This window comes from Lygodium microphyllum, chromosome 19 (assembly GCF_053477565.2).
Source record: "Lygodium microphyllum isolate KBCC chromosome 19, Lygodium_microphyllum_v1.1.10, whole genome shotgun sequence".
NCBI classification, from domain to species: Eukaryota; Viridiplantae; Streptophyta; class Polypodiopsida; order Schizaeales; family Lygodiaceae; genus Lygodium; species Lygodium microphyllum.
This window is the reverse complement of record NC_141153.1, coordinates 70,535,276-70,547,753: the sequence shown is the minus strand read 5'-3', so window position 1 is coordinate 70,547,753 and position 12,478 is coordinate 70,535,276. Positions and strand designations below refer to the sequence as shown.

Sequence of the window (12,478 nt, the reverse complement as noted above, 5' to 3'; positions counted from 1 at the left end):
TATGTCTTAAAGAAAATTGTACATTTGTAACTTCAAGACTATATTATTGCTTTGGGATGTAGATAGAGAAATGAAAAGAGAAGCATTGAAAGTGACTTTTCAATAACAACTCATCATGATTTGATATGCTTGTACAAATAAATACCAATTAGCCAAAGGATTTAAAGCATTGTATATTATGTAAGTACTAAAATCAATGCTTAAACAATATGTTTTCCTTGAAAGGGTTATAACATGAAGGACGTTAGAAAGAGGGAATAAATGCATGAGACTAGAGTAGAATCACAAATAGAAACTTGTGATTGTACAATCTTTATACATCAAAGTTCTAAACACTAGTCTTTTAGGCAACTTGCACCCTTTCTAAAGAATATGTTATGAACTATGTCACCTCTTATATATCATTCAAAGAATTGTTGGCTTGTTGAATGTTTTAGGAGATGCCATGTAGTCTTAGAAAAAGGAATGATTTCCTAAAAGTGGGTTGGTTGGTTGCCTTATCTTTGTTTGAGCATTGAAAATCCTTGAAGGGGGAGAGTTTACTCATTCCAAGGCTTATCTAACAAGGGTTTCAGGCATAGCATGTCACCTCCATAATCGCACCATGGAAATTGATGCTTATAAAGGCAAAGAACCCAAAAGGGCACTACTTGATACATTGGCTGAAGATCAAGTGGTGTGAAGGCCACCACAAAATGTTGATTTACTCCTACGATAGCTTGTGGGTCTAGACACCCCACGTTAACCCTAGGATGGAGATGGAAAACCTTTGTGGCCTAATGTCTATGGACATTGGTAGACCCTATTCTAGAAAAAGGTGGATTATGAATTATGTGTATGAGACTTGGACACATGTATCTAGGTGTTTGGATATAGGTCCTAGTGGTGTAAGGGATGAAATGCTAGATTAGTGTTGCACCTTGGAGAAGGTGCAAATAAATACATTATTGTTACTATCTTATAAAGATTGTTTGACCTTGTCTTTGTGTTTGTGCATTAATTACATGAAAGAACCTCATGCTAATAAAATTAATTAAAGAAGTTATTTTTGTATGTTACATCAACCATATTAGGTATTTAAATAATTAAGAAACCTTGTCTTAAATGCAAAGTAGGAGGGCGGATCCTTGATGGATCTGTCCCATGGTGGGGTGGCCTTGATGAACTAAGAGTTTTCTTTAAAAGCATCAAACTTAGAAGGTTTTAGAAAAGAGCTAAAGGGTGTGATTGTCTTAGGAAACACTACATAGCCTAACCTCATGTTCTTTTGGAGGGTCATGGTGAGACTTTGCCTCATGGGCAAAGGGGTTGACGTGTTAGCTCCACCTCATGTTCTCACATTCTTTGAACCAAGTGTGACATGGGTTTGCTTTAGTTCAAGCTAATTTTTTGCACAAGTAACTACTCGATGACAAACACTAGATCAACTAATAGATAACCATAATATTGTTTAGGAACCTTAAATTCAGGTCGATCCTCTTGAGGTATAGAGCGCAGCTTCCCCTATGAGGTAGACTCAAGCTAGCCTATACAACAAGTATTGCAACATTCAAAGGGATTTCCAATGGCATCCTCTTCGGCTATCCAAATCATGCTATCAAGGGTTCATTTGATAGGCATGTTACACATGGTATCAGAGTGGAAAAAAATGAATAAGTTAGCAATACTTTATACTTATGTTTACTTAACATTTTGACTTATAATCTTGAGAGAAAAAGAGTTGAAGATATCCTAAGAGAAATAGCTTATTGTTTATATGATCTTAGATTGATATGCACCTTTTCTCTTGAAGCAAATCAAGCTGCTTGAATTTACATTTTGAGGTTGATGCTAAAGTCTAGATTGAAACCCTTGAATATTACTTTGATGCAGTATGAACAAGTATTGCTAACAAGGCCATGATTGCAAAGCTACGGCTAGTAGGCAAGGCATGCCTATGGTGGACACAATTGTGCTAGGACAACACTACCACTGAAGCCCTTATAAACTGGGAAGATGTCAAGAGGGCCGTAAGATAGAGATACTTGCCAAATTCTTCTCCTTTTATCAAGATGAACGAGTTCTTTACCTTGCACTAGCTAGGATTAAGCTTGGATGCATATTATTCTGGGTTCATGACACTTCAAAAATGTGCACCACCTATGAACACTACCCAACAGGTGGAAAAATTTTTCCATGGACTAAATCAACGCTTGGATGCTTATCCAAAGTCCCTAACACTGGTTAACTTGAAGACGCTCTCATAAGAGCCAAATTCTTGATTAGGCCAAACACTTCTTGGAGATAGCTACTTCTGAGAGAGTGATGTTGAAGACTGAGGAAAGAAGTGCTACAAGTGTGGTGAGAAAGGACATATCCAAAAGAGATGCCCTAATCATTGATGTTTCTATTGCAATGAGCTAGGTCATATCCAAGCAACTTGCCCTCAATTGCATCAAGAGGAGGAACCAACAAAAAGTGAGGTCGCACAAGTTCAACATTTGATTCACTTCTGTTGAGAAACACAGATCTAGAGCTATGCTAGCTATGGCGGACGGAGGTTATATACATAAAACATGACTGAGATAAAGGATTGTAACTCAAGTGAATTAGGTTCCAAGATAGATTAACTTGGACTCATAAACACAATCTTGAGTGTCATAAAATGATGGTACCTTTCTTCTTTTTGAAAATGGAGCCAAGTACATGCTTATATAGCTTTTGGATGGTTCCACTCTTCCTCACTATGCTTATGGGATTTTAGACATCTCTTCCTAGAGCATACATCATTGTCTCTCTCTCATACAAAGCCACTTATGGGCAAGCCTCTATGGGCCAGCATCATTTGCTATTTTCAACACCCCCCCTCAAATGATGAGTCTCTACCCTTGCTGGCTTTTGCCCCCCCTGCATGTTAAAATGGACCAAGAGACTAGCTCTTTGGCAGCCTAGTCAAGTTAAGGCTTGAAACTTTACATCTTGGTAGGGTTTATAAATCCACTATGGGAAACAAGATCCACTAAGGGAAACACAATCCAATATGGGAAGTTCTTTGTCTTCAGTAGGCAGCGGAAACAATTTCTTCATCTTCTTTCTTCTTCGTGGTCTTTTGTTGCAATCTTCAATCTTTTTGGTATTCTTAGTTGCTGTTCTTGGACGTCTTGCTCTGGTTCTTCATTCTTTTTTATGATTGATACTTTTTCTTGTGCTCCAGTCCACTAAGTGAGTTTGAAGTAGAAGATAGTGTGAATAGGGATTGGATAGAGCCACTCTGAAAATATGAGTGTGAATGGGGTTTTAAAAAAAACTTTTAATGTTGTAAACCTAAGGGTTGCTTTTTTTTTTAAATTAAAAAAATTTACAGATCAGCTTCTGCTCCCAAATGGCAGCTTCTTTTCTGCTTCTACACATGCGCAAGCGAGGCCTGCTCTCGACTGAGATCAAGATTTCTCTCTTATCTAAGGATTCTTGAGTTTGCACCATTCTAGCATCTAACACTTTCTCTTGTTCGACAATCTCTTGGTACCTGCCACTCTCTAACGTTGCTTTGATTTTACACAAGTGCTTGTCTAGCTTCCTCCATCCCTCTGTGCAGAGATTAATGGCCTCCTTCTGAGTTTCAAGGTCTCCAAAGAATTAGTGGAGCATGTCCTTCTTGCTGCTGGTATGCAGAAACACAGTGGGAATGTCTGCATGCGCACCCAGGTAGTCCAGACTTCCTTCCGAGAGATTTGGGCCTCGACCTTGAACCACACATGCTCTTTTAGATCCACCCTCATGTACTTCTCCAACACCTCCAAGAATATGCATTCCAGTGCGCCTAGCATGTCCCATCGACTGTGAATCACCTCCAATGCATGGTTCTTTGCGAAGGCTTTCGAGTCTGCAGCAATCTCCGAGTAATAAGCTCCTAGGAATTCTCCCTTCAAGAAAGATGGCGTCCGGGCAGAGAATGTGCCAAGATACTTGGGACGATCAGGCCCATACCAGTAGTCGGTGCTCATGTTCACCATGGCTTGAGCGGCAAGCAGCTTCTCCCTTAGAGCATTCTTCGTAGCCAGGTTGTTGCCCAGAACCACTGCAATGTGGGTGGAAGTGAGGCCCACCATTGCTCTACTACAAGCATTCTTTGTCATCTCACTCGAAGGTGTCCCAGATCAGCTCTCTCGCTGCCTTAGTTCCTTGGCTGTAGCATCTGAGATAGGGGGCTTGGTGGTCTTGATGCCATTAATGGAGGCAAGGGGCTTGACAGGGTCCTTCATGGCTAATACTCTTCTTCCTCTTACCTCTTCCTAAGAGCAGCGGCTGCGAAACCCTAACAACAAAGCTCTAGCCTCTCTCTCCCTCTCCTACACCACCAAGCTGATTCTACTCATTCTAAGCTAAACCACTATCATTACTGTGAGGACCAAAAAATGGGGCAGTAGAAGTAGAAGAGAGAATGGTTGTGGCTAGACATAGCTCACCATGGCTCTGATACCATGTTGAGAAACACGGATCTAGAGCTATGCTAGCTATGGCGGACGGAGGTTACGTACATAAAACATGACTGAGATAAAGGATTGTAACTCAAGTGAATTAGGTTCCAATATAGATTAACTTGGACTCATAAACACAATCTTGAGTGTCACAAAACGATGGTACCTTTCTTCTTTTTGAAAATGGAGCCAAGTGCATGCTTATATAGCTTTTGGATGGTTCCACTCTTCCTCACTATGCTTATGGGATTTTAAATATCTCTTCCTAGAGCATACATCATTGTCTCTCTCTCATACAAAGCCGCTCATAGGCAAGCCTCTATGGGCCACCATCATTTGCTATTTTCAACACTTCAAGAGCCACATTGTGATTGTTACTAAATCGATTGCTTATTATTCATTCTCTATTTAATAAATTTATATCAATAAATTAATGACTCACTTTTCTTTAAGTGTTGATGATGATCTAGCATGGCCATGAGACCATTTAGAGACCAATATTCCTAGTGCATCACTTCCTAAGAGTACTATTAATGGAGGCAAGGGGCTTGACAAGGTCCTTCATGGCTAATACTCTTCTTCCTCTTACCTCTTCCTAAGAGTACCAGATATCCCCGTTAGAGTACTATGATCATAGTACTCTAACGGGGATATCTGGTACAAGTAGTACAAGTTATGAAGGGGGAAGTAAGTGTCTTCCAAGTGTAAGAGTGTACACAAGAACCAAGGACTTACACATAAATGAAGATGCATTGAGTTCTAAGAAGAGGAAGTTCATTACCATTGTGTATATGTATTTATGTGTGCATTCGGGGACACCTGGGAATGTTTACTTGTGTGTAATGAGCATTGCATTCATTTGGGGTCATCCTCTCCTTTACAAGTCAAGTTTTAAGGTCTTTTCTCTCTTAATGAATCAAGGAGAGAAGTAAATCTTTCACTAAAAAAGATGAGAGAGGTAATTCTCTCACCAAGAAAGATGACAAACGTGATCCTCTGGGAGCGAGGAGAGAAGTGATTTCCATTTCTAAGGTCTAGGATAACACAAGATTTCACTAAATTGATTGCTTATTACACATTCTCTATTTAATAAATTCATATAAATAAATTAATGACTCACTTTTCTTTAAGTGTTGATGATGATCTAGCATGGCCATGAGACCATTTAGAGACCAATATTCCTAGTGCATCACTTAATGGGGTGATCAGAGCATTGTTGTTTACCACAGCACAGAGGAACGGAAAATGGAGCAGAAGTGCAGAAAAAATGGTAGCCCGGAAATTTGAATGATTTAAACGACGGTGTTGCCTCGAAAAAAGAAAAGAGTAAAAGCGCGCCATTAGATATGAAGGCACTTTCAAATCTTTGTGAAAAGAGCGTCGGGCTCACTCCTGTGCAAATTGTATGCAGTAGTGGGAACATGATGAGTGGGAACGGTGGAAAATAGGAAAAGAGGGCCTAGTAGGCTAATGGCCGGCCATGTAAAAAAAGTGTAGATGACCGCCCAAAAGGTAGGGCATGTATATAAAGTTCAAAGGTGAATGAGAAGCTCATTCTTGGGTGTGGCTAAAGCTTCTTCTTCTTCCTCTCTTGCTTCTTACCTTCATGCTTGTGCTTGAGTGAGGGGATGAGGGAGTGTGAGGGAGTGAGGGAGTGAGTGTGTGAGAGTGAGGGATCGTGGAGAAGAAGCTCCCCATCTTCTCCCTTCATTGTTCCTTCCCTTCTCCTCTTCTCTTGTCTCGCACGGCTATGGGGGATGGAGCTTGACGGAGGGGGCTTGAGGTTGCTTGAACTTGCCACAAGGATCGTGGAGCTATCGGAGTGTGAGAGAGAGGAGGGGACTCAATCGAACATCAAGGTAAGCTCACTACACCTGCAAGGTAGGTATTGCAAATTGGCTATGTGAGAGGTAGCCATGGCCGCTCGGCTTGAAACGCTTGATCAATAAGCGGTCCGTAGGTCTCGGGGTAGAGCTTCGTAGCTCCCCTACATTTTGGTTCCATTGCCGGGACCGACAGAATCGAGCCTTGAGCACCATGCGCATCAGATCAAGCATGGCAGTAGGGTTTGCAACCTGAACCGGTGCTCGAGATAGTTAGGAGAATTAGGAGGTTTTAATCCCTGGAGCAAGTAAGTATTTTGATTTGCTGCTGAATGTTAGAATATCTGTCTTTATTTCTATTTCTGATTTTTGTTGCAATAGGTTAAGGGTAGGATAGGAAAAAGAAGGGGACAGAAGGGTTCTGCTGCTACTGGAGATAGGGAAGTTGGGGCGCAGATTCAGACATTTGGCTGGAGGAGTATATGAGATTAATCTCTGAGTCTACAGCAAACTGAGGGAGGTAATAAGGGGCCCAAGAGACCAGGGGAGGCCACATTTGACACCCTGCCTTCTGAGAAGACTGTGAGCCTGAGAGCCCGGGAGAGAGCGACAGAGGGAGAGAGCTGCAGGAGATCGTGAAGTGTTGACTGATCGAGCGCCCCATCGCTTCGAGGTATGCCAAACATTTCCATTTGTTGCTCGCATTTATTTGGAAAGCGCGGCACGATTTGATAGAGTAGGCATTGACCTAAAGGCGCCGTGCGCAACTTGCAGGCCGTCAGCCGCGCCGTTGGACCAGTCCGTCCGATTCCCAGAATCGGACCATCCGATTTCGAGAGTCGGATAGTCCGACTCCCCATAATCAAATCAGCCGAAAGAGAATTGGACCATTGGTCCAATCCGATACTTATAATCGGACCAGTTGAAAATCGGACAGTTGGTCCGATTCGACTCTTATAATCGAACCAGCCCATCAAGTCAAGCCACGTGTCCTAGTCCCGGACTTGAGCCACTCAACCTATTGCAGTGGTCGGACCATCCCCGTCCAACTAAGGGAAGTCGGACCTGAGTAAGAGTAGACCAGCCCGTTCGATTCCCAGAATCGGACCAGTTCGTCCGATTCCCAGAATTGGACCAGTCCATCAGAGCTTGAATAGAAGGATGTTCACGTAGTCCACAGTCCTAGGTACCTTGGTCATGTCTTTGATCCCCTAGGGAACCCAGTTTAATCTTGGAAGCTGGAGACCAGACAATGTGACCAAAGATTCACCCTGAATAGCTAGACACCGGGTGGACATAATTTGGAATTGGACGTGACGTTCGGCGACCAACCAACCAATTAACCAACCCTGAAGCAGAATAGGGAATGCAGTAGGGTCTTTCTATAAGACTTTAGATTGGCCAGGACCTGCGCCTAGAGCCACATCAGGCTCCAAACGTAGGCAGTAGGGTGGAGTCTGCATCAAGCATTTAGTGCATCCTCACCTCACCTTCTGATTTCATCACCTAGGGTGCACTACAAGGAAAGGAAAAGCCTGCTTCCACACTAAGCACTAGAAAGCACGAAGCACAAGTTGTGGATAAGATTAACGACAGTTTCCAGTAACAAGGAGCTCAACAGGAAACATAATAACATCAAGGAACCCACTACTAGGAGAGGATCCCAAAGCATAACTGTCTACTAGAGAACCCCATCTGTAGGGCCCTAAGAGGACACGAAGATCTGGAAGACAACAACATAGAGAATCGAACGCTGCCAGAGTTACTCAAGTTGATCGACGACCTGGTGAAACTGGAAGTGGAAGCAATGTCAGGATCTCAAGGCAGACAAGGAGAGGACCGACTGGACTTGGGAGAGTTCCCAATCATGGTGCAGGAGTTAGTCAACGAGTATGACTTGCTGGCCAGGACGGTAGTTCAGGGTAGGCCAGTGGAGGAAGTGGTAGTAACGCTAGAAGAGGAAAGAAAGGCAATCAGAAGGGCGCTAGAGAGCATGATTGCCTATAACCACGAGCAAAAGGCTAGGAAACTCCAACAAGACATGGATATGTACGAGGCCCGGCGCGTGCTAACCTTGGTTGGAGCAGCAAAAGCAGGACCAAATGCGGAGAGAGAGCGGGCAGTGGAGGCTGACTTATCATTAAGTGAACTTATAGCCAGGCGGCTCATGGAAAACACGTCCGTTGAGCAGGGCGCAGCAGCCTTAGCCACAGCCTTACTCTCAGGATTAGGGGTCACACAAGGGGCAAAGGAAGAGTCTAGGATCCCTATAGTGGCAAAACAACTGGACAAGTATGAACCTAGCAACGACCCTTATAGCTTTGTGGAGCAGTTCGAATAAGTTTGTGAAGCAAGCGGCCTCACAGACCCTGCACAACGCTCCCAAGCTTTTGGGTTGTGCTTAGGTGATAAGGGGAGGGTGTAGTACACTAGTCTGGATGCAGCCGAGCACAGGAACTTTGCCAATCTTAAAGACCACTTTATCAAGAGGTTCTCTGAGGCAGGATACTCCGACAACCTCATCGTCCACTTGATGAATGTCAGTCAGAGGGAAAAGGAGGACATGAGAGACTACGTCACGCATGTACGTAGCCTCTTCAAGAGGATCCCGGCCAATGAGTGACCTAACGAGAAGGCTGTGTCTAGAGTGTTCATAAATGGAATCCGTAGCGAGGAACTCTACAAGGCCTTGGCTAGTAACTCCACCCTACACAGAGATGTGCTAGCTAGGGTTTTTGATGAAGCAATAAGGGTGGACGACCAGCTTAGGGAGCAAAGCATGAGGAACACCAGTTGGGACGGTACAGGCCAGAGGGCTTCAGAGCGGTCAACGACGTCCGATGAGAGAGAGAGCTCTAGCGCACGGGATAAGGGAAAGGGAGTTGACCAAGGCTAGGACCTGGCTGAGGTGAGGATGGAGCTTGCACGTTTGCAATAACAAATAAGGAAGCCTATGCAAGCTCACGTGCAGTGTATACACACTGTGGTGGAAACCACCTTCCAGCCGAGTGTCAAGATCCTAGATCTAGGCCGTGTTCGAACTGTGGTAGGTTCGGACATGATGCGTTGCACTGCAGATTGCCCAGGAGGTTTCCATGTGCGCAGCAATACAACCCTCCTTACCTAGGCAACAGGCTATCTAACTTCCTTGGCAAGGGAACCCAGCTAGCACTTCCAGCACCAAACGACACAAGACCAGCCATCCCTAGGCTAGAGATGAACCCAACAGGCATACCCAGACCACCAGGACCCTATGTAACCCAACCATCGAGTGACGCTCCTGTTCACTATGTGGAGGAAACTAGTGAAGAAGAGAGCTACGTAAACCCATACATCTTCTATGACGAGGAAGGCAATCCAGTCCTGATGGATTATCAACTGGTGCCGGTGATGGCGCTGGGCAGAGGAAGAGGTAGAGGCTTTGGAGGACCAAGCCAGGACCCAATCTCATGTTGGACCTGCGGTCATCCAGGCCATATCTCATCACGTTGCCCAGAAAGGGAACAGGCAAACCAGGACAAGGCTGACCTTCGATGCGTCGAATGTGGGATCACACACCTATTTCCTGACTGCCCTAGGCGGAAACCATCATCCAGTCCGGCCAACATGCCCTCTGTGCCCTTGGAGCTATTTGGGGTGGAGACCTTTGGCGGGGAGGACACACCCATACCACTGCATGTCATGATGCGAGCGCAAACAAGATGAATAGACATCTCACTGCCTAGGCCAAGTAACCTGGATGTAGCCTCGGGAAAGAAAAACCAGAGGAGAAGGAGAAAGAGAACAGCAAGGATCACTCTTAAGACTGAGGAAGCTACAACCTTAGTGGTAGGAAAGGGGGTCATAGATGCCGAGGTAGAGACCTCATCCCCCAAGACGGCAGAATTAGGTAGTGCCAAGGTGGGGGAATACCCTCATCCCAGATGGCAACTCGAGGCTATCGCCAAGGTAAAGGAATGGGTTAAGGATGCCCAAGAACACCTTAAAGATGTAGAACCCATATTGGAGGATCTGATGGAGGACCTTTCTAGTGCAAGCACACCCAATTCGCCATCGCGACCTCAATCGGGGAATGCGCTAACGCCACGAGAGATGCCACAAAGGCAAGACTAGGGAGAAGCTTGTCAACAAGCTAGCCACGACATGTGGCCGAAGAGTGGTGACCAAGGAGGAAGCCAACTACCCAGCAACCTCCTCACCACCTTAGTAACCACACCAGTGACTGTGAGCTTAGGAGACCTGCTATGACAGCACCCTCTATTTTGGCAAGAATTGAGGCACTAGGTGGAGGGGGGGGGGAGCATGCTGCCACTGATTTGCACAAGCAGGACGCGGTCACGCAAATTCCAAGCCTAATGCTGCACTTAGCTCCAAGGTCACTGCACATCAACGCTTTCTAGGAAGGCACAGAGATGCATGCAGTCCTACCTGTTTTAGCCTTGGGGGACGCAACACGGAAAGGAATTGTAGACACCGACGCCGGGGTCAGTGTCTTGAGCCACGCAGTTCTACAGGCCTGGGGAAACCCACCTGTGGAAGCGGCTAGGTTTAATGCTACATTGGCCAACGGAATGAAGGTCAGACCATTTGGGGTCTTAAAAAACTGGCCAGTGAAGGTCGCAGGAGTGCAGTTTTCCGTAAATTTCATTGTCATGAAGGGGGTGGACTACGACATACTGCTAGGCCAGCCATGGATGAGGAATGCACGAGTGGTTGAAGACTGGGGAAACAACCTCATATTCTTGGGGAATAGGACAGAAGCGGTAAGGGTTGAGATGGACACATGGAAGACTACCCTAGCCAACCTCGATGCTATCTCGACCATGCTAAAAGGTGGTGCCCAGGCATGCAAGCCCTATGGGACACTGACCAAGCACATCCCCTACCCTGAGGACAAGATGGATTGGATGCATGTCTTGGCAACCGTTGACTGCCATTCTCAGATGAGGAAGAGTTGTATAAGCAAGCTGCTAAGTCACCAAGCATGCCAGCAAAGGAGCCCACTATGCCACTCTACATGATGGCGGGGAGCTCATGGGATCCAGGGAGACCGGTCTCATTCCACACCCCCACTAACAAGCTCGAGCTTCAGGGAATCGTAGGGTACCTGACCACTAAACTGAAAGGCAACAAGGCAGCTACTCTAAAACCCCTAAGCAATCTCTTGGCTCAGCCTGAATGGGAATGGACCAAAGTGCACGATCTCAACCTATTATACAAATGGGCTTTAATCACCAACGAAGAGGAGATCGGAGAGGAAAACCTAGGGGATGACGAGCAGTCGGAGGGGCAAGATTTCGGTGATGAGGAGTACGAGCACTGTTGCTTTGAGACGGACGAGAGCGATGAAGAGTTTAACACGATAGATTATGACACTGAAGGGAGAGCAATCGAACAGATTGAGGCAGACTCTAGGCCAAAATGGGAAAGGGCAGGCAGGAATGGAAAAGGAGTCATGTGGATGGAATGTGATAGGACATGGCACAATCACTGGTAGTCCCAATACTAAAGACGGATTCACCTACTGAACTACGACCCCTGGGCGAAACCCCTTCCTGAAGCGAGGGATGTGAGTTTAACTCGGATTCTGAAGTTAGTACAGAGCATGATCCCGAAGTACCCCAACCCTCTAAGGTCAGATGCACCAAAGGGGACTTGCCAGTCCACTTAAGGCGCAGACGGATCAAGGAGGGAGCCAGGAAGCAAACTAGAGACTCAGAAGGAGAGAGGCAAAAGAAACCATAGGGCCTCCCCAAACGCTTCACGAAGTTTAAGAAGGGTGATAGAGTGGTGGTTTTGCTTGGAGCAAAGAGACAAGGGCAAGCCAGTGAACCAATTGAGGGACTCGCCAGGGTCAAGGAAGTCGACTTGGCAGGGGAAGGCAAGAAACCTCGACCCGTGTTCATTGCTAACGACTTGACCAAGGAGGAGGAGGCTAGACTGGTTGCTCTCCTGCGAGAGTATGTTGATGTGTTCGCCTGGTCCTCAGAGGAACTGAGAGGAGTCGATCCTAAGGTTGTGACCCATAACATTCCAATGGTCCCAGAAGGGGTGCCAATGAAGCAGCGACCTTACCCTATGAATCCCAAACACGCTCATGCGGTGAAGAAAGAGATCGATAAGCTCATGAAGGCGGGATTTATATATGAGATCGAGCACACAGATTGGGTATCGCCCATAGTGATCGTTATGAAAAAG

The 12,478-nt window shown here is 45.6% G+C and overlaps 1 pseudogene; it reads right to left on the bottom strand.

The window, feature by feature from the left end:
• Positions 1 to 3,548: 3,548 nt before the first annotated feature.
• On the bottom strand, positions 3,549 to 4,088 carry LOC148020009 (chlorophyll a-b binding protein 13, chloroplastic pseudogene; annotated as a pseudogene).
• Between the last annotated feature and the right edge of the window lie 8,390 nt (positions 4,089 to 12,478).